Here is a 25,545-nt window from a genome sequence, read left to right on the forward strand (position 1 = left end):
GGCGGCGTAAGTCCGTGGAGGTGGTGGCCATCGGTTGCGGCAGTGACGGGCGACGTGACCGATGCGACAGCAGTGGAAGCAGATCGGCCTGTCATCCAGGGTACGCCATTCGGACGGGTTGCGGCGAGATGTGGCAGAAAAGGACTGCCGGGGACGAGCAGGGCCCCTAGATAACTGGGGAACGCTGCGTCGAGACGTGGAACACACGGTGTTCAGACCCATGTTTTCAAATTCCTGTCTGACGACGGCCTGAATCATCGCAATGGTGGTTGCTGGCGGATCGGGAGGCGTCGTGGAGAAGGCTGGCGAACAGGCAGCCTCGAGTTCGCGGCGAACACTACGGGTGACGTCGTCACAGGTGGTGGTCTGACGCGGTCGTCCCTCACATGTCGACGTAGCAGCAGTGTTGGGTAGCCGCGGAATGTGGTGTGAGATACGGCGGCTCTTAGCCTGTTCAAGGCGACGGCATTCTTCTAGAATGGCGTCGATAGTCGAGACATTGCCCAAAACAAGCAAATTGAAAGCGTCGTCGGCGATGCCTTTTAGCACATGTGCCACTTTGTCTGCTTCGCACATATGATCGTCAGCTTAACGGCACAGAGCCAAGCCGTCGAGGATGTAGGAAACGTATGGCTCTGTAGATGACTGAACACGAGACGCACGAGCCTTTCTCGCGGCAGCCTTGCGCCCAATGGGGTGACCAAACAGTTCCCGTAGCTTTTCTTTGAAACTGTCCCAACTGGTTATTTCGTCATCATGCGTTTGGTGCCACACGCGTGGGGTGCCGCCGAGATAAAAGATGGCATTGGCGAGCATAATCGTTGGGTCCCACCTGTTATTAGCGCTGGCATTTTCATAGAGCTTGATCCAGTCGTCAACATCCTGTCCCTCCAGGCCAGAGAACACACCTGGGTCACGATGTAGGGCAACCGTGACGATTGCAGCAGTCGGGCAAGCCGAAGCCGTTGCAGAGGCGGGCTCGTCACCCGAAGGCATGGTGACAAGCTTCGTGTGCCGACCACTTCGGAGTTCCGTGGCGAGGACGGGGACCGCTGACCTCCACCAGCAATGTTACGTGTAGAGACACAGACGAAAGATGCTATTTACACGCTATTTACACTGGAGCCAGGCAGCCAGGCTGACACTCGCTCGTGCCAAGGGCACCGACAACTTCTTTTTCGTTCACGCGGCGGCTCGTCTCTTGAGCATCACTCAATCATATCGTAATATTATGATGGTAAGAACTCGAATTAGCCTAGACTTGAGGAGGGAATGGAAGAAACTGGTACATAAGAAGCCGATCAATGAGTTAGTGGTAAGAGGGAAAATAGAGGAATTCCGGATCAAGCAGGAAGAGGACCTTAGTGCGGAAGCAATGAATGACATCTTACGGGCATCATTAGGAAGTCTGCAACAGAAGTAGGTGGCAACTCCGTTAGACAGGATACCAGTATGCTATCGCAGGAGACGAAAGATCTGATCAAGAAACGTCAATGTATGAAAGCCTCTAACCCTACAGCTAGAATAGAAGTGGCAGAAGTTTCCAAGTTAATCAACAAGCGCAAGACAGCTGATATAAGGAAGTATAATATTGATAAAATTGAAGGTGCTCTCAGGAATGAAGGAAGCCCAAAAGCAGTGAAGAACCTAGGAATAGGCAAGAATCAGATGTATGCGTTAAGAGACAAAGCCGGAAATATCATTACTAATATGAATGAGATCGTTCAAGTGGCTGAGTAGTTCTTTAGAGACTTATACAGTACCAGTGGCACCCACGACGATAATGGAAGAGAGAATAGTCTAGAGGAATTGGAAATCCCACAATTAACGCCGGCAGAAGTAAAGAAAGCCTTGGGAGCTATGCAAAGGAGGAAGGCAGCTGGGGAGGATCAGGTAACAGCAGATTTGTTGAAGGATGGCGGGCAGATTGTTCTAGAAAAACGCAATGCCTCGTGACTTCGAGCGTACCGGAATCTTGGAAGAACGCTAACATAATCCTAATCCAAAAGAAAGGGGACGCCAAGGACTTGAAAAATTATAGACCGATCAGCTTACTGTCCGTTGCCTACAAAGTATTTACTAAGGTAATTGGAAATAGAATCAGGAACACCTTAGACTTCTGTCAACCAAAGGACCAGGCAGGATTCCGTAAAGGCTACTCAACAATAGACCATATTCACACTATCAATCAGGTGATAGAGAAATGTGCAGAATATAACCAACTCTTATATATAGCTTTCATTGGTTACGAGAAAGCGTTTGGATCAGTCAAAACCTCAGCAGTCATGGAGGCATTGCGGAATGAGGGTGTACACGAGCCGTATGTAAAAATACTGAAAGATATCTATAGCGGTTCCACAGCCACCGTAGTCCTCCACAAAGAAAGCAACAAAATCCCAATAAAGAAAGGCGTCAGACAGGGAGATACGATCTCTCCAATGCTATTCACAGAAAGTTTACAGGAGGTATTCAGAGACCTGGAGTGGGACGAATTAGGGATACTAGTTGATGGAGAATGGTTAGCAGAGCTGGAGACGTTGTAGAAATGCTCCCCAAGTGTATTTGCGTGCTCTTGTAGTGTTGTTTGAGTGCCTGAAAGTGTAAGTATGGGTATCGTGTATGATGAGTAGTCCCCCTTAAACTTCCTGGCCTGTTCCCACATCCTTTTGGGTCTGACGGTGCTAATAATTGCAGCTACATACGTTTCCCAGGAAAATTTTTCGGCCTGTCTCCGGGTATATCGGCTTGTTTAAAATTCAGAAGGTTGTTACATGTTGGGTACCTGCGTAAGATTCCCTAGGCGTTATTTTGCTGCTTTTTTGCTACGGTGCATTCATGTGACCACCATGGATTAAGCTTTTTCCGATCAACGCCAGAATATTGCGGAATGGCCTTTTCAGCTGCAGAAATAATACAGTTAGTAAATTTTTCATTAATTTCGTCAATGCTTGGGTCCAGCTTGGCACTTTCTGTGAAAACAGACCAGTCTGCCATTTGTAGTTTCCAATGGCGCGGTTTCTGAGATATAATGGGCAGCGTTGAGGTGAGGTTGATTATAGCAGGTAGATGATCACTGCCATATGATGTCTCCAGTACATCCCATTTAAAATCAGTAAAAATGTCGGTAGAACAAAAAGCTAAATCAATGCAGCTAAAAGTACATGAACTCGGTGAAAAATGAGTTGGCGCACCTGAATTTAAAAGAAAGATGTTATTAGTCAAAATAAAATCTTCGATAAGTTGTCCTCTTTGGTCATTCTTATCGCTACCCCAAAGAGTGCAGTGAGCATTAAAATCTGCAACTAAAACAAAAGGCTCCGGCAGCTGGTCAATTAAATCTTGCAAATCTCGAGTTGTGAAATGGCTATGGGGAGGAATGGGGATGGCTATGGGGACAGTCTATGGGGACAGTCTTAAATGACAAAACGGTGACAGCTACTGCCTCGTACGGAGTATTTAATAAAACGTTCCGTGTGGGAACGCCGCTTTGGACGACAATAGCGACACCTCCTGATAAACGACTGGAGTGCTCGCGGTCTTTTCTTACGACAGTAAAACCTTTAAGAAAATGTGCATCTTTTAGTCCTAGGTCCGTTTCTTGGAGGCAGAATGCCACTGGTGATAACTTATTTATAATATTTTGATGTCACCTAGATTGTGGATTAGGCCTCTGCAATTCCGATGAATCATAAAAGCCATCTTATTGGAATTGAAAAAAAAATGCTTATGTGCGTGAGCTTACAAGTTGTAGGTGACGTGTTTTGAAAAAGCTGATTACCTTTATAAAGGGCGGTAAACGTTTAGGTTACCTTTCCCTTTCTCACCGGAGTCACAATATGTTTCTCCTTCTGTAAGCGCTCCAAGGAGCGCCGGTCTCTTGGCGTCAATGACGCCGGGGTTTTAGGATCGACCTCCATCGTCTTTTCCGAGGCACTGGACGATCGAGAGCCAGGCGCCGAGACGCGCGTCTCGGGCCGTGGGGTGCCGCAGTGCCCGGTTTCCGCCGTGCCCGGTTCGACTTCGGGCACTGCGGAAGTGTGGTCTGCCGGCCCGTCTTCGTTTCTGATGGAGCAGCACTGGCTGCAGCCACCAAGGGGGCGGTTGGGGTTTCTACAGGAGTACCGGACGTAGACCCTGTAGATTCCTGAGACCGGTGTGGCGCTGCCTCCTGCCGTGTAACACTGGCATACCTCACTTGATGTAAGTGCGCTAGCCTTTTCCTCGCTTCATGGAATGAAATATTTTCCTTTACAGTTATTGCGATTATTTCTTTTGCTCTTTTCCAACAAGGGCCGCGCCGTGAGTGAGCTGCATGATCGCCCTTGCAATTGACACATTGTGCGGGTGCATTGCAGTTGTCAGTTGTCACTACACTTTGCGCATGTTTCCTTTTCTCTGCATGATTGTCCGCACCTCTTGCACCTGAAACACCGCCTCAGGTTCGGTATGTATTGTCGTTTATGTTCAGGTAGCCTGCGTCGAGTGAACTTGGCACAGTGCTGGAGCCAAATGTATTACGTGTTCTGTGGGGATCTGTTGGTCGTTTCGTCGAAGTGTTAACCTTTGTACCTTGATTATATGTTGCTCCTGGAATCCCTCAAGGAGCTCTTCGTCACTGAGGTTCAAGAAATCTTCTGATATTACTCCTCTGGGGGTGTTGACCGAGTGATGTGTGGAAATTGTGACATTAGTGTCACCGATGCTTTTGAGTTCACTGATTTTTCCTACTTGTTCTTTCTTTGTCAGTTCGATGAGGAGGTCTCCGCTTGCCACCTTTGATGCTTTGTAGCCTGATCCAATCGTGTTAGGCATTTCGATACCATGAAAGGTGATAGTTGTCTAATAGTTGTGTTGCCTTCACTTTGAAGGACTTTGAACTTTGGGAAGGTGTCATGGTTTGGTTTTAAAAGGAACTGAAATGTTGGTTCGGTGCGCCCTGAATTTTGAGGGCGATCTTGGAGGGGGGGGGGGGAAAGCGTTTGCCATGTAAACACTGGAGAGAGAGATAAAACTTTATTGTGTCCTTGATGGGGTTAAGGGGTGGCGGGGGTCGGGAGAATAACCCCCAATCCCCCCCTTCCTCAGACGGCGGCCAGTCCTTGCTTTCTGGTGGCGTCTTCGGCCATCCGGACGGCCCAGAGCTGCTCCTCTGGGTCCAAGCTGAGCAGCAATGTCTCCCACTGCTCGGTCGTACTAATGATGCGTGTGTTAGTGCGGGAGGTGTTGGTGGGTGAGGCTTTGGGGCATTGCCAGATAATATGATTGAGGTCGGCGCGGGCCTTGCACGCTTTGCAGAGTGGTGAGTATGCATCGGGGTACATGCGATTGTAAAGCACGGGGTTCGGAAAAGTTCGTGTCTGAAGGAGTCGCCAAGTGGTGGATTGAGACTTATTCAGTGTTTTGTGTGCTGGGGGTAGCGTAACCGCTCTCTGCGGTAGTGCAGGAGAATTTCTCTAAACGTGACCATTCGGTCCCGCGCTTGGCCGGGATGCAGAACAGAGGGCTGGTCGGGATCGGAAGACGCAGGAGAAGGATGATGCGCCCGGTGTGCGAGAGCTCGGGCGGCATCGTGGGCGGCTTCGTTTCTAGCCAGACCCGAGTGACCAGGGGCCCAGATGATCTGCACGCGGCGTTGCCTTGGGGGAGGAGTGCCAGAGAGAATCTTCAGCGCTTGGGGTGCTATCAGTCCTCTTGCGTAGTTACGAATGGCCGTTTTTGAATCGCTGATGATTCAGTGTGCATTGGTAGCCGCGTAGGCCAAAGCGATGGCCGTTTCTTCTCCTACTTCGGGTTGCGTGGCGAATATTGATGCGGCCGCGGAGAGGTGGTACTGCGAACCCGCGACTGCGACGACCGCCATGGCGCTTTGGTTGGGGTACTCTGCTGCGTCCACGTAGGTTACGTCAGCGGCTTGGTCGTAGCGCTTTTGTAGTTGTTTAGCTCTTTCTGCACGTCGCTCCGGATTGTGTTCTGGGTGCATATTGCGAGGTATGGGCGGGACAACTAGCTGATCACGAATGTTTGGAGGGATGGGTACTTTTGGTCCGAATTGGGTGGTGCAGGTTATGCCTAGGGTGCCTAGAATGTGCGTACCCGTGGTGGATTTGGCAAGTCGTTCGCATTAGCTAATACGGTGCGCTTCAATGAGCTCGTCTATGGTGTTATGAATGCCTAGGGCGTCCAGTTTCTCGTTAGAGGTGGTGATGGGAAGATGTAGGGCTTGTTTATAGGCCCTCTTGATCATGGTATTGAGTTTGAGCTTGTCAGTTGCACTGAGGCTAAGGTACGGGGCGACATAGGTGATCCTGCTCAGGGCGTAGGCGGTTACCAGGCGTATAAGGTTGCTTTCCTTCATGCCGTGATGTCGATTTCCGATGCCTGCAATGAGGCGAGTGGTTTGGTGTACATGTTTATCTAATTGCTTGAGTATCTCCGTGCTTCTGCCGTTTTGTTGGATGCGTAAGCCAAGGATTCGAATGCTAGGTACTGTAGGTATGCGTTGCTGGTGCACGTGGAGTTCTATCTCGGGTGGGTGAGGGTTTGGACGTCGACCTCCCCAATTAGGCTTGCACAGAAGGAGCTCCGATTTCTGTGGGGAACACGCCAGGCCGCGCGGTTCTACGTATGCAACGACCTCGTTGATGGCTTGCTGCAGCGTGTTTTGGATGTCCCCGTCACTGCCCCCTGTGACCCACAGGGTGATATCGTCTGCGTAGAGGCTATGCTTGAGGTTGGGGATGCTAGCTAATGCAGGCGGTAGTCCGAGCAAGGCCACGTTAAACAGAAAAGGGGATAGAACCGATCCTTGCGGCGTGCCTTTGGTGCCGAAGTGAATAATTGGCGACTGCAACCCTCCGATGGTAATGGTGGCCGTGCGACCTGTAAGAAAATTCTTCACGTAGTTATATGTTCGATGTCGAACCTGGAGTTGTGCCAGTTGGTTCAGTATGGCCTCATGCGTGACGTTATCGAAGGCCTTGGTTAGGTCTAGCCCCAAGATGGCTCTGGCGTCCAGCCTGGAGCTGTTGTCGCCATCGATAATTTGGTGCTTGAGCTGAATCTTGATATCTTGAGCAGAAAGTTTCGGGCACTAGAAAGTTCGACGGCGATGGTAGCCACCCACAACCGAGCCCAACTAGGGGACGCTACTAGGTTAGGAATAATACCTGCAGACGCCAGCCATGCATCGCTGCTATAACCTAATATATATATACCCAAGACAGGATATATTACACACGGTTAACCCTTGCCGCCAGAAAATACGGAAGTAATGAGAAGTGAAGACAGGAAAGATGGAAAAGTGGGAGAGAAAGACGAAGATTGGAGAGGAGGACAGGAAAAGGCGACTGCCAATTTTCTCCAAGGGGGTTAGTCTGGAGGTGCCGTCTATGTGAAGCCGAGGTCGAAGAGGTGTGTTGCCTCCGCCGGGGGGCCTTGACGGTCCAAACACCCAGCATCGACTCAACCCCCAGGATCCCCATTTCCCCAGCCACGGCTAAGCCGGGCACGGCTACGCGCGGGAGGGTCCACCCCTTGTGTGCTCGGGTACGTGGTGTCGCAACACACCAAACGCCTGCTGACGCAGACGCCCCTGCGGGATGTCCCCACTGGAAATCATGCCATATATCCCTGGAATCAGTGCGAAATATAAAATGCCTCACTGCAGGGACTTATCAAATAGCTTCGGAAGCAACCTGCAGCATTTGATATTGCTTATATTCACCACAAGGCTAAGATTGCTGGGCATTGCCTCAAGTTCCAGTGGATGCCTGGCCATGCCGGTATTTTGGGAAATGAAAAAGCGGTTGAAGCAGCCCGAAATGGACTCCAATACCGCAATTTCAAAAGAAAATCTTTTACAAAAGCGGATGCTTCAAACCCATAAGAAAGAGGACGCCAACGAGTTGAAAAATTATATACCGATCCGCTTACTGTCCGTTGCCTATAAAATATTTACTAAGGCAAATAGAATGAAGAACACTTTAGAGTTCCGTCAGCCAAAGGACCAGGCAGGTTTCCGTAAATACTACTCAACAATAGACCATATTCACACTATGAATCAGGTGATAGAGAAATGTGCGGAATATAACCAACCCTTATATGTAGCTTTCATTGATTACGAGAAAGCGTTTGATTCAATCGAAACCTCAGCAGTCATGGAGGCATTACGGAATCGGGGTGTAGACGAGCCGTATGTAAAATTACTGAAAGAGATCTATAGCGGCTTCACAGCCACCGTAGTACTCCATAAAGAAAGCAACAAAATCCCAATAAAGAAAGGTGTCAGGCAGGGTGATACGATCTCTCCAATGCTATTCTCAGCGTGTTTACAGGAGGTATTGAGACATGGATTGGGAAGAATTGGGGATAAAAGTTCACGGAGAATACATCATAACTTGCGATTCGCTGATGATATTGCCTTGCTTAATAACTCAGGGGACCAATTGCAATGCATGCTCACTGACCTGGAAAGGCAAAGCAGAAGGGTGGGTGTAAAAATTAATCTGGAGAAAACTAAAGTAATATTTAACAGTCTCGGAAGAGAACAGCAGTTTACGATAGGTAGCAAGGCACTCGAAGTGTTAAGGGGATACAACTACTTAGAACAGGTAGTGACCGCAGATCCGGATCATGAGACTGAAATACTCAGAAGAATAGGAATGGGCTGTGGTGCGTTTGGCAGGCATTCTCAGATCATGAACAGCAGGTTGCCATTATCCCTCAAGATAAAAGTGTATAACAGCGGTGTCTTACCAGTACTCACGTACGGGGCAGAAACCTGGAGGCTTACTAAGAGGGTTCTGCTTAAATTGAGGACGACACAACGAGCTATGGAAAGAATAATGATAGGTGTAACGTTAAGAGATAAGAAAACAGCAGATTGGGCGAGGGAGCAAAGGCGAGTTTATGACATCTTAGTTGAAATCAAGAAAAATATATGGGCGTGGGCAGGACATGTAATGAGGAGGGAAGATAACTGATGGTCATTAAGGGTTACGGACTGCATTACAAGGGAAGGGAAGCGTAGAAGGGTACGGCATCAAGTTAGGTGGGTTGATGAGATTCAGAAGTTTCCAGGGACAACGTGGAGATAATTAGTACATGACCGAGGTAGTTGGAGAAGTATGGGAGAGGTCTTTGCCCTGCAGTGGGCGTAACCAGGCTGATGATGATGATGATGCTTCAAACATGGCGAAAAAGTATGCCTATCAAGAAAAAGACCGCATCTGGAATCTGCCTCTTCACCAAGATAACTTCCCGTGGTACATTGAGCCAGAAGTGAGACAGAAAATTCCACGACCACTTCCTCGGCACTTTGAGACATTGTACCTTCGTCTTCGACTGAACGTGGCATACACGAACAATTATATGTATCACAAAGGTCTTACCACTAATCACTGTGGTAAATTAGAGATAATTGAGCACATATTACTAGAATGCGCCGCGTACCGCGATGAGAGACATTTTTTTGAGCAACAAATCGGCATGATTTGCCACGATCCTTTAACATTACCCAGCATCCTAGGTCCAAAGCCCGGCCCTTCACAGCAGTGGAGGGTTTAGGATTTATTGTTCTGATACCTGGCAGAAATTGGTCTAATAGGAAAGCTTTAATGATTCCACACTTCATATACAAAAGCCTAAAATTGATGATGATAATATTTGGTGTTCTATGGCGCAAGCGCCAGTATGGCCAAAGAGCGCCATGTCCGTGGTAATGAGTTCGCAGCGTAATTATGAGTTCTATGGAGTTGGTGTGACGTGGCTGTAGAGGGGCCTTAAAAATGGTCGCGCTAAAGTGCGTAAAATCTGTATAATAAGATTATGGCGATGACTTATGACGTGTACTATGAACATTAAGACGCATTTAAAAAGAATTATATGATGTCTAAAAATATATCAGGTTATATAAGACATACAAGAGCACTACTGCCTCCTTAGAGCCCTTGAAACACAAGGGCCTGGAGGCATGTGCTCTTCAAAACAATTATCGCAGCGGCATCCTCTGGAGCGAGGATGCTCTACGAATTTAATGGGCTTATAACATGTAGAAGTACATCCTTTAAGAAGTCAAGGACTGCCTTGGTGTTAAAAAGCGGTGCCTTACCGAGAAACATAGCCGGGTGTAGAGGTATGCAATAACAATATGCAAGAGGAAAATGCTTCTTTCTTACAGGTTCGTCTTTGCGACACTCCAAGAGAACGTGGACGACGGTTAGCCTATCAGCACATCGACCACAGGTTGGCGGTTCATTTCCAGTAAGCAGAAAATTGTGGGTACCAAATGCGTGCCCTATTCTGAGGCGACAGAATAAGACATCTCTTCGCCGAGATATTGTTGAAGAGCGCCAAAAACCTAACTGTGGCTTTAAAACGTGCAGTTTATTATTTGTTTTTGCGTTCCACATGCGCTGCCAGTGTTCTCGCAGTTTCCTTCTTATCATAGGCCTCAGATCTGTGACAGGGACAGCAGCCGTAGGAGAAGTGGTTAGTGATGTGATTGATGTGGCCATTTTGTCAGCTAACGCATTACCCTCGATCCCCCTATGGCCAGGCACCCAGAATATTACTACGTGTCTATGCGATAGCTAAATATTGCATAAGAGCGAGTAGAGTTCAATGAAAACAGGATTTGTATGCTTTCGTAAAAAGTTCAGCGCTTTTACAAGGCTTAACGAGTCTGTAAATACTATTGCTCGGTCGAGTTTTCATTTATTTATATGTTTTACTGCAGACAGTACGGCATAGGTTTCTGCAGTGAAGATGCTCGTTAAGGGGTTCAATACATCAGATTTAGAAAAAGAGGGACCAACAGCAGCATAAGATAAACCAGAATGTGATTTTGATGCATCTGTGTAGAATTCGGAAGATCAGTATTTCGATTGAAGCTCACGGAAATGCATAGCGATTTCGAGGTCAGGAGCATGCTTTGTGACCTCCACAAAGGATACATCACAGTCTATCACCTGCCACTTTCAGGGCAGTACTAGCTTAGCTCGAGGCATTAAGTAATGTTCGAGAACTGGAACATCCATTTCCTTGCTAAGTTGTCTTGCACGCAGTGAGAAAGGAGGTCTCATAGAGGGTCTATTATGAAAAAGTGTTTCACACGTCAAGTAGGTAACGGTTGTGAAACACGGATGTTCCTTATTAGAGCGAACCTTGAGAAAATACGTTAAGCTGATGCTGGTTCTCTGAAGATGGAGTGGCCACTCATCGGACTCTACATATAGACTTTCAACAGGGCTTGTCCTAAATGCGCCAGTGGCCAGACGGATACCCAGATGGTGAACGGGTTCTAACATCTTAAGCGCGCTCGGTGCGGCAGAGTGGTATACTACGGCACCATAATCTAACCGTGATCGAACTAGGCTCCTGTAAATATTCAATAAACACTGTCTGTCGCTACCCCACGTTGTGTGGGATAGGATTTTGAGTAAGTTCATTGTTCTAAGACATCTTTCTTTAAGATGTTTTATGTGAGGAATGAAAGTAAGCCGGGAGTCTAGTATAACACCAAGAAATTTGTGATCTTTGTTTACAGGAATTTGTTGTCCGCCCAGTTCTACGCAAGGATCTGGGACCAGGCCTCTCTTTCTTCTGAAGAGAACACAAGAACTTTTGTGGAGGTTGACTTTAAATCCATTTTGCTTTGCCCATTTGGACACCTTGTTTAAGCCCTGCTGTACCTGTCTTTCGCATACTGTGAGGTTGCAGGATTTGAGGCCTATTTGTATATCGTCTACGTATACGGAATAAAAAATGGCAGGTGGTAGTAAAGCACGTAGTGTGTTCATCTTAATGATAAAGAGAGTGCAGCTGAGCACGCCTCCCTGGGGTACACCAGTTTCCTGCGTAAAGGGACGTGACAGTGCATTGCCGACTTTTACACGGAAGGTACGATTGTACAAATAGCTTTCAATTATTTTCAACATATTTCCACAGATGCCCATTCCCGACAAGTCTCGCAAGATGCCGTAGTGCCATGTTGTATCATATGCCCTGTCCATATCAAGGAATATCGAGAGGAAATACTGTTTGTGTAAAAGGCATCGCGAATGTATCCTTCAATGCGCACAAGGTGATCGGATGTTGACCGCCCTTGTCTGAAGCCACACTGATAGGGATCGAGTATATTGTTGAGTTCAAGGAAATGTACGAGTCTGCGATTAATCATTTTTTCAAAGAGCTTACACAGACAATTTGTCAGACCTATCGGACGGTAACTTGCTGCCAAGGAGGGGTCTTTTCCCTGCTTCACGTCAGGAACCACAATCGCCTCTTTCCATGTAGATGGGAGGTATCCCGCAGCCCACAGAGTGTTGAAAAGTGTAAGTAGTGTAACTTGCGTGTCAGTATGTAAGTTTCTGATCATGTCATACATGACTCTGTCAGGTCCCAGTGTAGTGCTTTTGCATGTGTTCAAGGCAGCTCTCAACTCGGCAATGCTGAAAGGCCGGTTATAGGGTTCATTCTGTCTGGATTTTCTAATTATTTGCTTACATTCTTCTGTTTGTTTATATTTGAGGAAGGACTCAGAATAATGGGTTGAGCTCGAGATGCTCTCAAAGTGCTCCCCAAGTGAGTCTGCCTGATCTTGCAGGGTATCGCCTTGTGTGTTTACCAGAGGGAGTGATTGTGCTTGTCGCCCTATTGTCCTAGTAACCCTGTTCCAGACTTTGGCCTCATCTGTGTGCGAGTTGATGCCCGATAAAAACCTCTGCCAGCTTTCTCTTCTGTCATGTCGGCGGGTTCGCCTGCCTTCGGACTTTACTTTTTAAAGTTGATAAGATTTTCTGCAGTGGGAGAAGCGCGTAGCGAACCCCACGCTTAGTTCTGTTTTTTACGGGTGATCCTACAATCGTCGGTCCACCACGGGACACGCCGTTTGCACGACAGGTCATTTACTTGTGATATGCATTTAGATGCGGCATCTATTATAAAGGCTGTAAAATATTCCACAGCAGCATCAATTTCTAGCGAGGACATGTCATCCCATGAAATACTAGAAAGAGTTCGGAATTTCTCCCAGTCGGCTGTGTCAATCTTCCACCTAGGAGGCTGTGGTGGATATTCCTTTTCGTTAGGTGTTCTTAGCAGTATGGGGAAGTGGTCGCTTCCGTAAGGATTGTTGTTAACTTCCCATTCGAGTTGAGACAGTATTGACGGGGAAGCTAAGCTAAGATCAATTGAAGAAAAGGTTCTGTTTGCGAGACAGTAATAAGTGGGTTCCTTCTTATTCAGCAGACACGCACCGGACGAAAAAAGGAATTGTTCAACGAGGCGACCTCGCGTATCGATACGAGAGTCTCCCCACAAGCTGCTGTGTGCATTGAAATCACCCAGAACAACATAATGTTCTGGCAATTGATCTATAAAGGATTGAAATTCATGTTTAGGTAATTTGTAATGTGGGGGTATGTAAAGAGAGCTAATAGTGATGAAGTTGTTTAGGAGAACAGCTCGAACCGCCACTGCTTCAAGAGGCGTTTGTAGCTGTAAATGTTTACACGCAAAACTTTTATGGATGGCAATGGCAACGCCGCCCGATGATGCGACACCATCATCGCGATCTTTACGAAAGGCTATATACTGTCGGAGAAACATTGTGTGTTTTGATTTTAGGTGTGTTTCCTGTAAACACAGCACTTTTGCATTGTGTTGGTGGATGAGTTTTTGTACATCATCAAGGTTTCTCAGAAGACCTCTGACATTCCTTTGTATGATTTGTGTATCCATATTTAATGTAAATTGGTGCTGTGTATACGGAAATAGAAATTATGAATTAGATTACAGAGCACTTGCGAGGTCCTGTAACCGGGGTTTTGCCTTTTTTGGAGCGTTCGAGGGAGCCTCGCCGCTCCTTAGGCGCTTGGTGCGCCGTGGGGATAGGTGTTGTGTCCATTGCCTCTTGTGAGGCGCCGGACACGCGCTCTTGAGAACGAGAAGTTTTTCGAGAGACTCTCACCTCGGAAGGCGAGACCCCTGCGCCCACCAGCCCGGAGGTCGATGGGGCGCCCTGTGGAATTTGGCTGCGCCGGCTTTTGCCAGCGCTGGGAGGTGGCTGGGGAGGTCGAGGCAGCCTCGACTGCGCCTACCTTCGTGGCCGCCATCTGTCCTGCGGGATCGCTGCGTGTAGCGCCGGTTGCCGCAGATAACTGTTGTGGGGGCGGCAACCCAAGCGTAGCCTGGTCTGGTTGCTGGTTAGATGGAGTAGGCTAACCTACTTCCACCCTGGGGGCAGGAGCCAAAGGTAGCTGCTCGCTGCACGCGGGCTGGGTACTTGGCATTGGCCGCTGCGACGCTGCCCCCCGACGCGCCGCATCAGCATAAGGTGTGTTGTGGAAAGGTGAGCACCGTTTACGGGCTTCCTTAAACGAAATATTTTTCCTTGATTTTAAGTGTGATTATCTCTTTTTCTTTCTTCCAGTTCGGACAGGAGCGTGAGTAGGCTGGATGGTCACCACTGCAGTTCACACAGTGAGGTGTGCCACTGCAGTTGTCGGAGGGGTGGCCCTGGACTCCACACATTGGACAAGTTGTTTGACCACGGCAGCTCTGCGAGCCATGGCCGAACCTCTGACATTGGAAACACCGTCTAGGGTTGGGGATATAAGGTCGGACATTTAATCTGATATATCCTGTTTCGACGGTTTCTGGCAGAACGCTGGATGCAAACGTTAAGACAAGATGCTTGGTGGGTATTTCCTTGTTGTCTCGTCTAAGTGTAATTCGTTTTACATTGGTGACATTTTGTTCTTTCCACCCTTGCAGGAGTTCCGCTTCTGTCAAATCTTGGAGGTCTGCTTCTGATACGACTCCGCGAGAGCTATTCATTGATCTGTATGGTGTAACAGAGACTGCTCTATTGCCAAATGTCACAAGCCTGCCTAGTTTCTCATACTGATTTTTTCTGAGGGATCTCAAGAAGAAGGTCTCCACTTGCCATTTTAGTCACTTTATAACCTGACGCTAAGGCTTCGGTCAAAGATTTTGCTACTGTGAATGGTGAAATGAATCTCGCTTGTTTTCAGGGTTCTCACTGTGTACTACGTGGTATTTTGGGTAGGTCTCTTTAGTGCGGGTGAAACATGTGCTCAGGTCTTGGGTGCGCCCCCTCTTCTGAGGGTGACGATAAAGCAGGCGGGGAAATGCGGGTGTTCCCAGAGTATTTAACTCTCTTTTCGGCAGCAATGGCGGCCACCACACCCACCACGGAGCCCAACATGGGGACGCTGCAGGACTTAACGCGTAAGGCCGCAGGCGCCAATCGTGCATTGCCACTATAACCTAATATATTTTACCCAAGGGAGGGCACATTCACAAGGTTAAACCTAGCCGCCTAGAAAAATTAGGAAGAGACGGAAGAGATGAAATGACAGTAAAAAGAAAGATAGGAAAGAAAAAAGCGTTGAAGAGGTGGATAGGAAAAGGCGACTGCCGATTTCCCCCGGGTGGGTCAGTGCGGCGGTGCAGTCTACGTGAAGCAGAGGCCAAAGAGGTGTGTTGCCTCCGCCGGGGGTCCTTAAAGGTCCGAACACCCGGCATCGGCTCAACCCCCAGGATCCACCTTTCCCCGGACACGGTTAAGCCGCGCACGGCTGCACGCGGGAGGGTGCGACCCTCGTGTGCTCGGGTTCGTGGTGTCGCAACACACCAAACGCCTGCTGACGCAAACGCCCCTGCGGCGCAAAGCCTAAATTTACACTCAAGCGCATTGTTTTATACATTTATTGTACGCGAAAACTTGTTCGGAACAATTGAGTGAACAGGGGCATCATCGCTTTACGCAATAAAACTTTTAGTACCACATTGCAATAAAGCCTGCAGACAAAGGCGGCAGTCTCGTAATCTTGCCTATAGAATAGTACAAAAATGAGGCCTCCAAACAAGTGAGCAACCACACCGAGACCAGAAAACTTCACTCTAACCCAACTTCAGACTACAGTAATCCTTTGCGAAGCACAATAGCGGCGCGTATCCAAGGACCTAATCACGCATTCTGAATATCGCTTCATGATGCCAAAGAACAATTAAGCAGACCGCCTGTTGCTTCTTCCTAAAATACTTCAGTTTACCGTAGCAGAAATATTTACAGCAACATCCCAGGTCAGCCTATAGTGTCTAAAAACAGCACACCTACCAATTCAGTATTTAAATTCTTAAATCACCACCTGCAAAAAAATTCCCACCACACTTCTATTTTTTATTCAAGATGCGCCCCACTTTCTTGATATTGATGACGGCACTAACACCAACCAAATCCTATGCGACCAGGCTATTCCAGCCACTTTAGATGTTTCTGCCCTTCACACTAAAATAACCGTGAGTGCTGGAATCGAAGTCGCATCGAAATCCCTCGCAGTCCCGAAGCACACGCTCCTCAAGTTTACCTGTGACCGCCTCAGGTTAGTTCTCTCGCTAAACTATTTCGACTTTGATTCTATTCACTTGCTGCAAACTTCGAGCACCAGCATGGGAACACCACTCGCTCCCACTTATGCCAACATTTTTATAGGACAGCTTTATTCAAGCCTGACAAAATCGTAGCCGATGATATTGCACACGTATCTGCGTTACATTGGCGAGGAATTTATAATATGAGAACACGGCACAAGCAGGTTAACCAACCTAATATGCCATTTCAACCGCTTTCACGCCAGTATTAAGTTCACTTCTCACCATTCTTATAGTGAAATCAAATTCATCGGAACAACTGTCAACATATGAAATGCAAAACCCAGAAAGACATTTTGCCGGAAGCGTACAGACAGCCAGCAAGATTCAGGCTACAACAGTCATCTGCCGCGACACTGCAAGCAAGTAATTTTTCTCGGACGAGCGAAAGGACTAAGAAGAACCTGCAGCGAAGACAAAGATTACGTCCACCGCCTAAATGACCATGAAGTAGCGCCAGCAGAAAGAAACTATCCAAAAGTTCCTCTCGACAGAGCTCATGACGTCTCGTCAAGATTGGAGAGGCAGTCGAAATTAGCTAGCTAAGAAACAACCTACACCATAATCTTAGACCACCATGCTTTAGAACAAAATATTCTGATGCCCGCCCAATCATAACCAACATCCTTCGAAAATACTACCCAATATTTTAAAGTAACGCGCATATCAGAAAAGCGTTCCCACTAGTAACAAGGGTTAGCTATCCCCACAGCAGATACTTTAAAGACAAGTTAATGCACGCAAATGGCAACCAACATCATTACCCCATAATACAAGAATGTGGTCGCCCCTGATGCAAAACCTGCAGGCACTTCAAAGTGACATGAAAAGTAAAAGCACCGCAAGTAGTTATACATATGAAGTGAAAACTTCCTTTCTTGCACTAGTTCCGGTGTGATTTATATGTCTGTTCGTTTCTTTTGTAAGAAACAATATATTGATGAAGCGGGGCAGTCAATCAATGTCCGATTAAACGGACATCTCGGGAATACAGATAAAAAGCTTCCCAAGGCCGTCGCCAAGCATTTGTAACAACCAGGTCATAACTTTGATAAATTCAAACTCTACAGCCTACAATCAAATTTCCGTTCTGTTCGACTTAGAAAATACTTAAAATCATACCTCATTCGTAATCAATTCTTTTAATTTATTTCAATGCCCTAAAGGCTTAGAGGGCATTATACAGGGCGGGGTTCTTAAACAATCATAGGGTAGTACAAGGTTACAGACACCAAGGAAAATAACAAAATATAATCGGTACAATAGATATCCAGATCTAGATGCCAGTACCAGAACCAGAAAATCCAGATATGGAGCATTTAGAAATCAAAGCAGAAGAGCACTTCAGATGTCATCTTACGATCAAGAAGTATACCATAGAAAATAATAATTTCATGCATATTGACGGGATGAGGGTTACTAAATCTTGATTCGATCCAGATGCATCAGCAATTCGTTCTTAATAAATTACACGTTAGTAAGGTTATCTGTTAATTACGGCAGATCATTTCACTCTTTTACAAGACAAATGGCGGGTTATGATATTTCAACATTCTTGCGAGAATTGGCTGTACTTTCAGGCGATGATCTCTGGGTGAAGAGATATGATGCGCCGGCAGCATATTCCTTGTTGCAAAATCAGTATTGCTGTAGCACATCGAGCGAGACAATGACAAACGAGATGTCGTGCGTCCTGTGTCAAGATTAGAGGGTTCAGTCTTTGCTTCGATCCCGTTACACTTTGATAAGACGAATATGTTGATAGAATAAACCTGGCTGTCCTGTTCTGCACAGAATCAAGCTTGCTTGAAAGATCAGCGCTATTTGAATGCCACACTATGGAACCGCATTCTAATGCTGATCTTACTAGAGTTGAGTAGACATGTAGCTTCGTTTCAGTATTGGCCCCCAAGAAACGACGCTTTAAAATACCTAATCTTTTAAAACCATTATTTGTTATATGCAATATACGAACGTTACACGTTCGATTAGACTAGAAGTGCAGACGCATATCCTTAAATGACTGAGTTTTTTAATGAAGCAGCTATTCGAAGGAGTATTAGTGAGCATAGAAAGCGTCATCTGCTTCGTATTGTCGATGTTTATCTCCATTTCCCCCAATTTGCACGCCCTCATATAAGCAGGGTATATCAGCTTGCAGGAGGATTACTTCAAGCGGGTTAGTTATTTCTCTTCATATCACACAGCTGTTATGACTATTGCAACCGATATGCATACACGTTTCAAAGGGAGCTTTAGAATCTATTCGCTATGCTAAATTTCATGCTATAGGCAACATCGCTTAGTGTTGTTTTCATTGGGTTGCTTAGTGTTCTTTTTTTGTCTTTTCTTTCCTTCCTTTTTTTCTTTTAATATATTTATTCCATTTTAGTATTTTTTTTTCACGATCACCCTTTTTTGTCGCTTCTTTTATTCTCTCCTCCGAAAAGAAGATAGCTAACTGGCCTGCCGCGGAGACAAGGCCAGCTCACTCGCCTCTGCTCCGCATCCTCCCCTCCCCCCCTCCCCTGCTCCTCATCCAGGGCCCTTCGACGAAAAAACACACGGCCGGCGGACACACAGCCGTGTCACACACACTCTCGACCGTTCTCTCGCCCACCCGCCTTGTTCTCTCTCCCCTTAAGAAGCATCCTACCTATAGACCATTTTTTCATGGGCGCCACGATATTGTGTACACCATGCCGCCATCTATAGGCATTCGACATGCTGGCTTGGGCGAGCGCTTCGTCTTGAACTTCTGGTGCTTTTTTTCACGCTCGCGTTGTCTGTTTAGTGTGACGTGGCATCTTCTTCGTGGAATACGATTCTGCGAGAAGTCCTCAAGTGCTTTAAGCAAGGATGGCCGTACTTTCTGCTGGCGTTGAGGCGGATGGAGGACGCATCGCGATGTGTGTGCGCGTGTCTGAGCTTACAGTCAGCTTCAGAGATCAATTGTGTATTTCCGAAAATAGCATTCACTAATGTGAACTTATGGCAGTATTCTTTAGCTCTAGGCTGTAGTTTAGGAGATGTGAAACATACGCTGCGATCGTAACAGCGTGGGTACCGCTCTGCTACGGTAGAAGTGCTGCTGTTCTACTTTGAGAAGTGTTCAAACGGTTAGCTGTAAATTGCATTGCGTCACTACTTCGTTCCCACCCATGAATAAAATAGTTTTCGTTAGTAATAACAGCTTACCACATAGTATGAATTACCCTTCTCCAGCAAAGCGACTGTTTATAAACTGCGCGAGCGTCCGAAGCAGTGGTAGATGCAATATAGATAACTTTGCTCTGTATAATGCATGATCCGAGCATGCGACATCAACATTTATAGATCTATAAACGCTGTGCGGCATGACCATGCGAGGTCAAATTGCGGTAGTTCAAATTGCGGCGTTAGCACGTTTTCTCTCTCTCTTGAGAAAGAGGATGGCAACCGAATTTTCTTCTTCGTTTTGTTTGTCAGCATCCTGCAGCTTTCGTATCGTTTTATTTTATCTCTCTGTCCCTGCAGGTGCTCCTGGATCACCGGAGCCTAGAAAGGTTACAGATTTGCTTACCTCTCTCATAAGTCCGACCTGAGCTTTTCTCACACAATAAATTTCACATTCTCTCTCCTGGATGCGCTTTCAAGCGGCCTTCATGTATGGTAAAAGCTGCTATTCAGGAGCTATATTAGGCCAATCTATGACGACTCTGGCATAGAGAGATACTCTTAGCCTTTGCATGCATTTTTAAATCTATGTACATATACTGGTAACATAAACGCCTATTTTGGCGATTGTAACATACAAACAGTATTTTAGGGCTTAATATTATGCAGTTTTATAATGAATTACAGTGCAGGTTAACGCGATCGTCTCGTGGCGTCTGTTATAACTAGTCGTCTAAGGCTGAATGGTTAAACGGGTCAAGGGAACCGGGAGGACGACCATCAGCTGTAACCCGATAAACTCACACTTCGTTTCTACATAGCGATTACCACCTCTGACGTTAATGCCAGAGAATCACGCGTGGGCAAATTTTCAGTTTCTGTCTTAAAGCACCATTAACAATGAACTACTTCTTTTTACAGAAGACCGATGTCTAGTCATGGTAGGATTGAGTAACCATTATCTTGTAAGCAAGGGGCTCGTGTTTTAAAACACAGCCCTTCGCTCTAGCGCGCAACTTAAGTGAGTTTGTAGTGTTGCTGCAGATGCCTTTACGAAAAAAAGCGAGGCAAGGTTCTTGTAGAAAGCTCCCCAGAAATTTCAGATAAAGGTAAACAACGTGGCAAGGGCGGCAGAGGCCGCATTGAACAAGTAAGGCCAGCTGGTTCAATATACTGTATTTATGCAATGATGGAGAAGAGGTTAGGAACTAACGTTAAATTATTTAATATTATATAGCAGTTGCGTACTTGCGATTGGTGACTGTAATCAAAATCATTTTTTAAGAAGGGTCGTTCTGACGTGTCGCACTATTTTCGTAACGTGTACGACTCTGGAGACCAGACACCTTCATAAACAGGAAGCAGGAAACCATTCATACTGCAGCATATATTTCCTTCGTCGTGTAATTTCAATGCGCATAGCTCTCTTATACAACGGAATATTTTTATTCGGTTAAGACTTTTGCAATGTGCTGTCTCATTTATGGAACGCATAGTTTCCCCGCGGGAACACCCGCCGGTACCAAAACTGAAGCAGTTGATCCTGAACGAGGCGGTTGTTGTATGCTTCTGTATAGGGGTGGTCACTGCTTGTTGTATGCAGCGTTGTGAAAGTTACACCTATGTTTACAGCGCGCCGTGTCGCCACTTGTCACTTGTCACTATTTGATCGCGTTCTCTACGCAATGAAGACTGGTAGATTTCACATCCGTATGGTCAAAGCAACTATGTGAAAGCAATATTTCTTCAACCGCATGGCTTATGGTTCAGGTCAGGTCTGCCAATAGCAGGTACACAAACTCTGGAACTGTACGAGGCCTAACCAATTAGGATCAGTGCGATCAACGTTGACTAAAACTGTGTTTGCGACTCGCGAAGGCTGAATCTTGTGTATCCAAAAATGAATCACCATTTTTGAACCATCACTCGCCGTTCACAGGGAACGTAACTTATCGCGACAGCAGTGTCTCACTGGAAACTCCACCTCCCGGTTATTGACTTCTAGTTGTTGTCGTCTGCCATTATTTGCCACCAAGATCTCAGTTTACAACTCATTTATCTTAAACCAGAATGTTCCCTAAAACTGAAGACAACGGAAGTTATGCGGTTTTGTTGAAAATGTTTTTGTCAAAAATGTACACAACTCTCCACGCAGCTGTTTTACAGACATGGCCGACGTGCATGTGAAGAGAAGCATCTGCACTTTTATTAAAACATTCGTAGAACTGGAAAAATTTCAGGAGTTTGCATTTCAAGGTATGTGCTTTAGTCAAGACGAATCAGTGAAGTTCAATATTGAGCAGTGGTATAGCATAATGATGTTTTTCTTTTTCTTAGTTAAAGCCATGCATGAGCTTTTTCAAAATGCACTGCGTATACAGAACGGACAAAATTTGATTTGAGAGAGGTAAACAGCCTGAAGCATTGTATGTCATTTCTTCTGTGGCATATACACGCTAAACACGTTCACATCCTTAAGGGTGCCTTCTTGTCGAGTGGGGAACACACCTACCATTAGTGTATAACAAAAATTTATAGAGGACGACAACAGGTATTTAACTAGAGGTGCGATAACAAAAGCGATACTAGGAAACAATGTAATCGTTCTGACAGCCTTCGGCACACAGAAATATCCGACAGAAAACTTTCACACGGATGGCTATGAAACTCTTCTTTAGAATGTTTCTGTGCGCTCAAGGCTATGAGAAAGATTGCAGAATTTTCAACTATGCTTTTGTCATCACGCGTCTAGTTATAGCTCCGTTGTTGTCCACTGAATTTCGTTAAGGTCCTAAAGTACTGGTGTTACGCGTGCGACAAGAAAACACCCTTAAAGGTGTAAACGTTTTTGCAGTGCACGTAAAGACATGCATGTGCCTTATATAGCAAATATAAATGAACGTGTGGTAAGCATTGAATAATTTATTCGGCATCTGTGTCAAGTAGCTTCTTCATCAAACAATTGTCCCGACATAAAGTTCAACCAGTGACTAGCCGCATTTACGCGGTATTCTACACCAAACCTTGCTGGGAAATAGCTGCACTTAGTAATGCTCGAACAAGCCTGCGTCGAGGAATGCAGAGCAAAGTTGAACACCTGTGTAGTTTTTGACAGATTTTGAGGACGAATACACCATAACTATCGCTAGCCTTACAGTTCCTGCTAAGAGGGCCTGCAATGGCGGTGACAGTATTATCTTCTGCAATTCACGCACGAGCAAAAAGCGAATAAGCAAGAACCAGTTAGTGCGTATTCGTTTTTTTCTCTAGCAAATAGGAAATTACTAATAGCACATTTGTGCGAGAAAAGCTATTATTCACGTATGGCAGAAACAATGCATTGATAACTTTGCAAACTTCAGCAACTGTGGTCCTTTCTGAGAGTGAAAGAACAGACCTTATTACATTCGTGTTGTTACGATAGCCTTCGCGAAAAATTATTACTAGAAAACTCAAGAATGTATTCACGTAGGGAGATTTTAGTGGGTGTACACACACGCATATATTTGAAGAAGGTTTCCTTTTTGTCTACTAAATGTGGGAAAAAATGATGCGCTGTGCGACCTAACGCTTTTGCCTTGTGAAATAAACTGCAGATCAGGGCGATTTAGGTGCTAGGAGACAGCCAGAGCACACATAGTTCAGGTACATTTAATTTACGAATAGTTTTGCGCCACCCAATCTGTAATTGAACGATTTCCTTTTGTAAGCAGTGCAAGTAGAAGCATCTGGCCTTTCGTCCTGCAAACGTAATCTCGGACAATCACTTTCACCGATACTATTGGCTTTGCGTGAAAATGTGCTCAACAGGCCAATCAGATCATCCGGTTTTGCTCATGGGGTCCAATTAGCGCGCACTAAATGTCATAAGGCGAAAGCGATTACGTACCCTGTGTCGAGTTTTTTGTTTTATTTTCACGCTAGATGGACACGGAACAGTGCAGTGTGCCTGCGAATGGAGTTGACAGCCTAATGAAAAGAGCCCCCTTGCTACGTTACACAGACTCTATGGGTGCCCTTGGAACCTTACGTAAGTTTCTCTTCATACCCCGAAAGTACTAGGCAAATGCAAACGGTGATGAAATAATACTTACTTGAAATTCCTGCAACGAATATCTTTACACTGAAGATTTTCTGTACTGCTATTGAAAGAATGCTGGTCGTCTCTTTTCTTTTTTTTTTGCAAAGTGTATTTCCTTCCTACTAGTTCTAGCTTTACACCACACTAAGTTATGACATCATAAAAATTTTAAATCTAAATTCACAAGAGAAAAAATTGGCTGGTGCTTAGCTAAGGTTAAGCCTGTATATCTCGAAGGGAAAAGGTTCTTTGATGCTTATGGTTTGGCATATGGTTATGCTTTATCTTTTAGTCTATGGATATGCTTACGGTTTAACTTATGGATATGCTTATGGTTTACGTTATGGATATGCTTACGGTTTAGCTTATGGTTAAGCTTTATGATTTAGCCTATGGTTATGCTTACAGTTTAACTTGTGGATATGCTTTGGTTAGCTTATGGTTAGGCTATACGTGTGCCTTGTGTAGTTATGCAAATTGCTTATCACTGATATATGCCATAAGTTATGCAGGATTATTAAACTTCTTTATTCATCATTGTTGGGCACATTGTCCTGTGATTTCTGTACAGCCATAAGCACAGCTCTCTGTATCGTTAGTATCAGTCTCTTGTCCTTCCATGTTAAATGCGCACGCCTATTCTCTGGCAAGCTGTTCGACAGTCGGCCTTCTTGATAAACACGCGCTCGCGGCGAACGTCAAACGATGGCGCATAGCACGCGACAGTGGCCATCTGCGCCGCGCGTGACGTCACCTGCGGCAGCGGCGAAAGGTCAGGCGACGGAGCCGGCGGCGGCCACCTGCGCCGACTCCGAACACGCTTACGGAGCCATTTCCGACATACGCCGGCTCGCGCGAAGCGCGGTGTTGACTAGCGTAGTGAAGCTTTTCGCTTGAAAAATCTGTGCTACTAAACGGCAACTCTTAAGGCGCCGCCATATGTCACTCAAGTTCGCAACACTAACCCCCGTATTCAGAAATGAAAATTAGGTTGAAGCCCACGCTTGACTTGATCTAAGTGGCACCTATCACGAACGCGCCGAAGGAAACGCAGGGAGCCCCTTTGCGCACGCTAACGCCAGGCGTCATCTAAATAAAGTCAAGCACGAGCTTCGACTTAAGTTGCATTTCTGAACACGGGGGTGAATATTCCCAGGTGTCCTTAGCTATTCTCTACGAGAGGTCAAGACAAAAGCCTTGTACAGCCTACTGTCATAAGCCTTAATACACGTTGGTCCGCTTTCTTCCACCGTAGTAGACCTGAATTCACATTATTCTATATTAATACACCCTAATTCACCTTCATATCTTCCTCATCTACCCAACTCCACGGTAATCATCCTTCATCCACCTTAATGCCCAATGTTTGACATTAATGCACCCTAATTCACCTTTAGCCCCGTTAGTACACCTCAATCTACTTCAATCAATCAGAATCCACCTCAGTACATTCGCTAATCAATCCTTAATTATTTCTAATAATCGTTAATTTGTACATGGCTGGACATTGGTTCACACCTGGCCTTCCTTGGGTCACGTGGTACTTTCTGTACTTCATCACGCGACCTTGAAACAGAATTCATGCTTTCGCCTTAAAAATATGATTCAAGAACAATCATTTACGAGTTGCACTTACGTACGGACAATGGGCAAAGCTAGGTAGGGCTATCGACGAGATATCGATAGAGTCCCATGTCGTAGAAAATCTAGCATCACCGTCACGCGTTCCTCGTCCGCCATCTTTTCGGCAAAAATCACTCCAAACCATGCAAACCCAATCACGCTTACCCAACTACGCACACCTTCCGTCTAGCGCTAAGAAAGTACTGAAGTAATTGAATTTCTCAATG

Source organism: Dermacentor andersoni, unplaced genomic scaffold (assembly GCF_023375885.2).
Source record: "Dermacentor andersoni unplaced genomic scaffold, qqDerAnde1_hic_scaffold ctg00000033.1, whole genome shotgun sequence".
NCBI lineage: Eukaryota > Metazoa > Arthropoda > Arachnida > Ixodida > Ixodidae > Dermacentor > Dermacentor andersoni.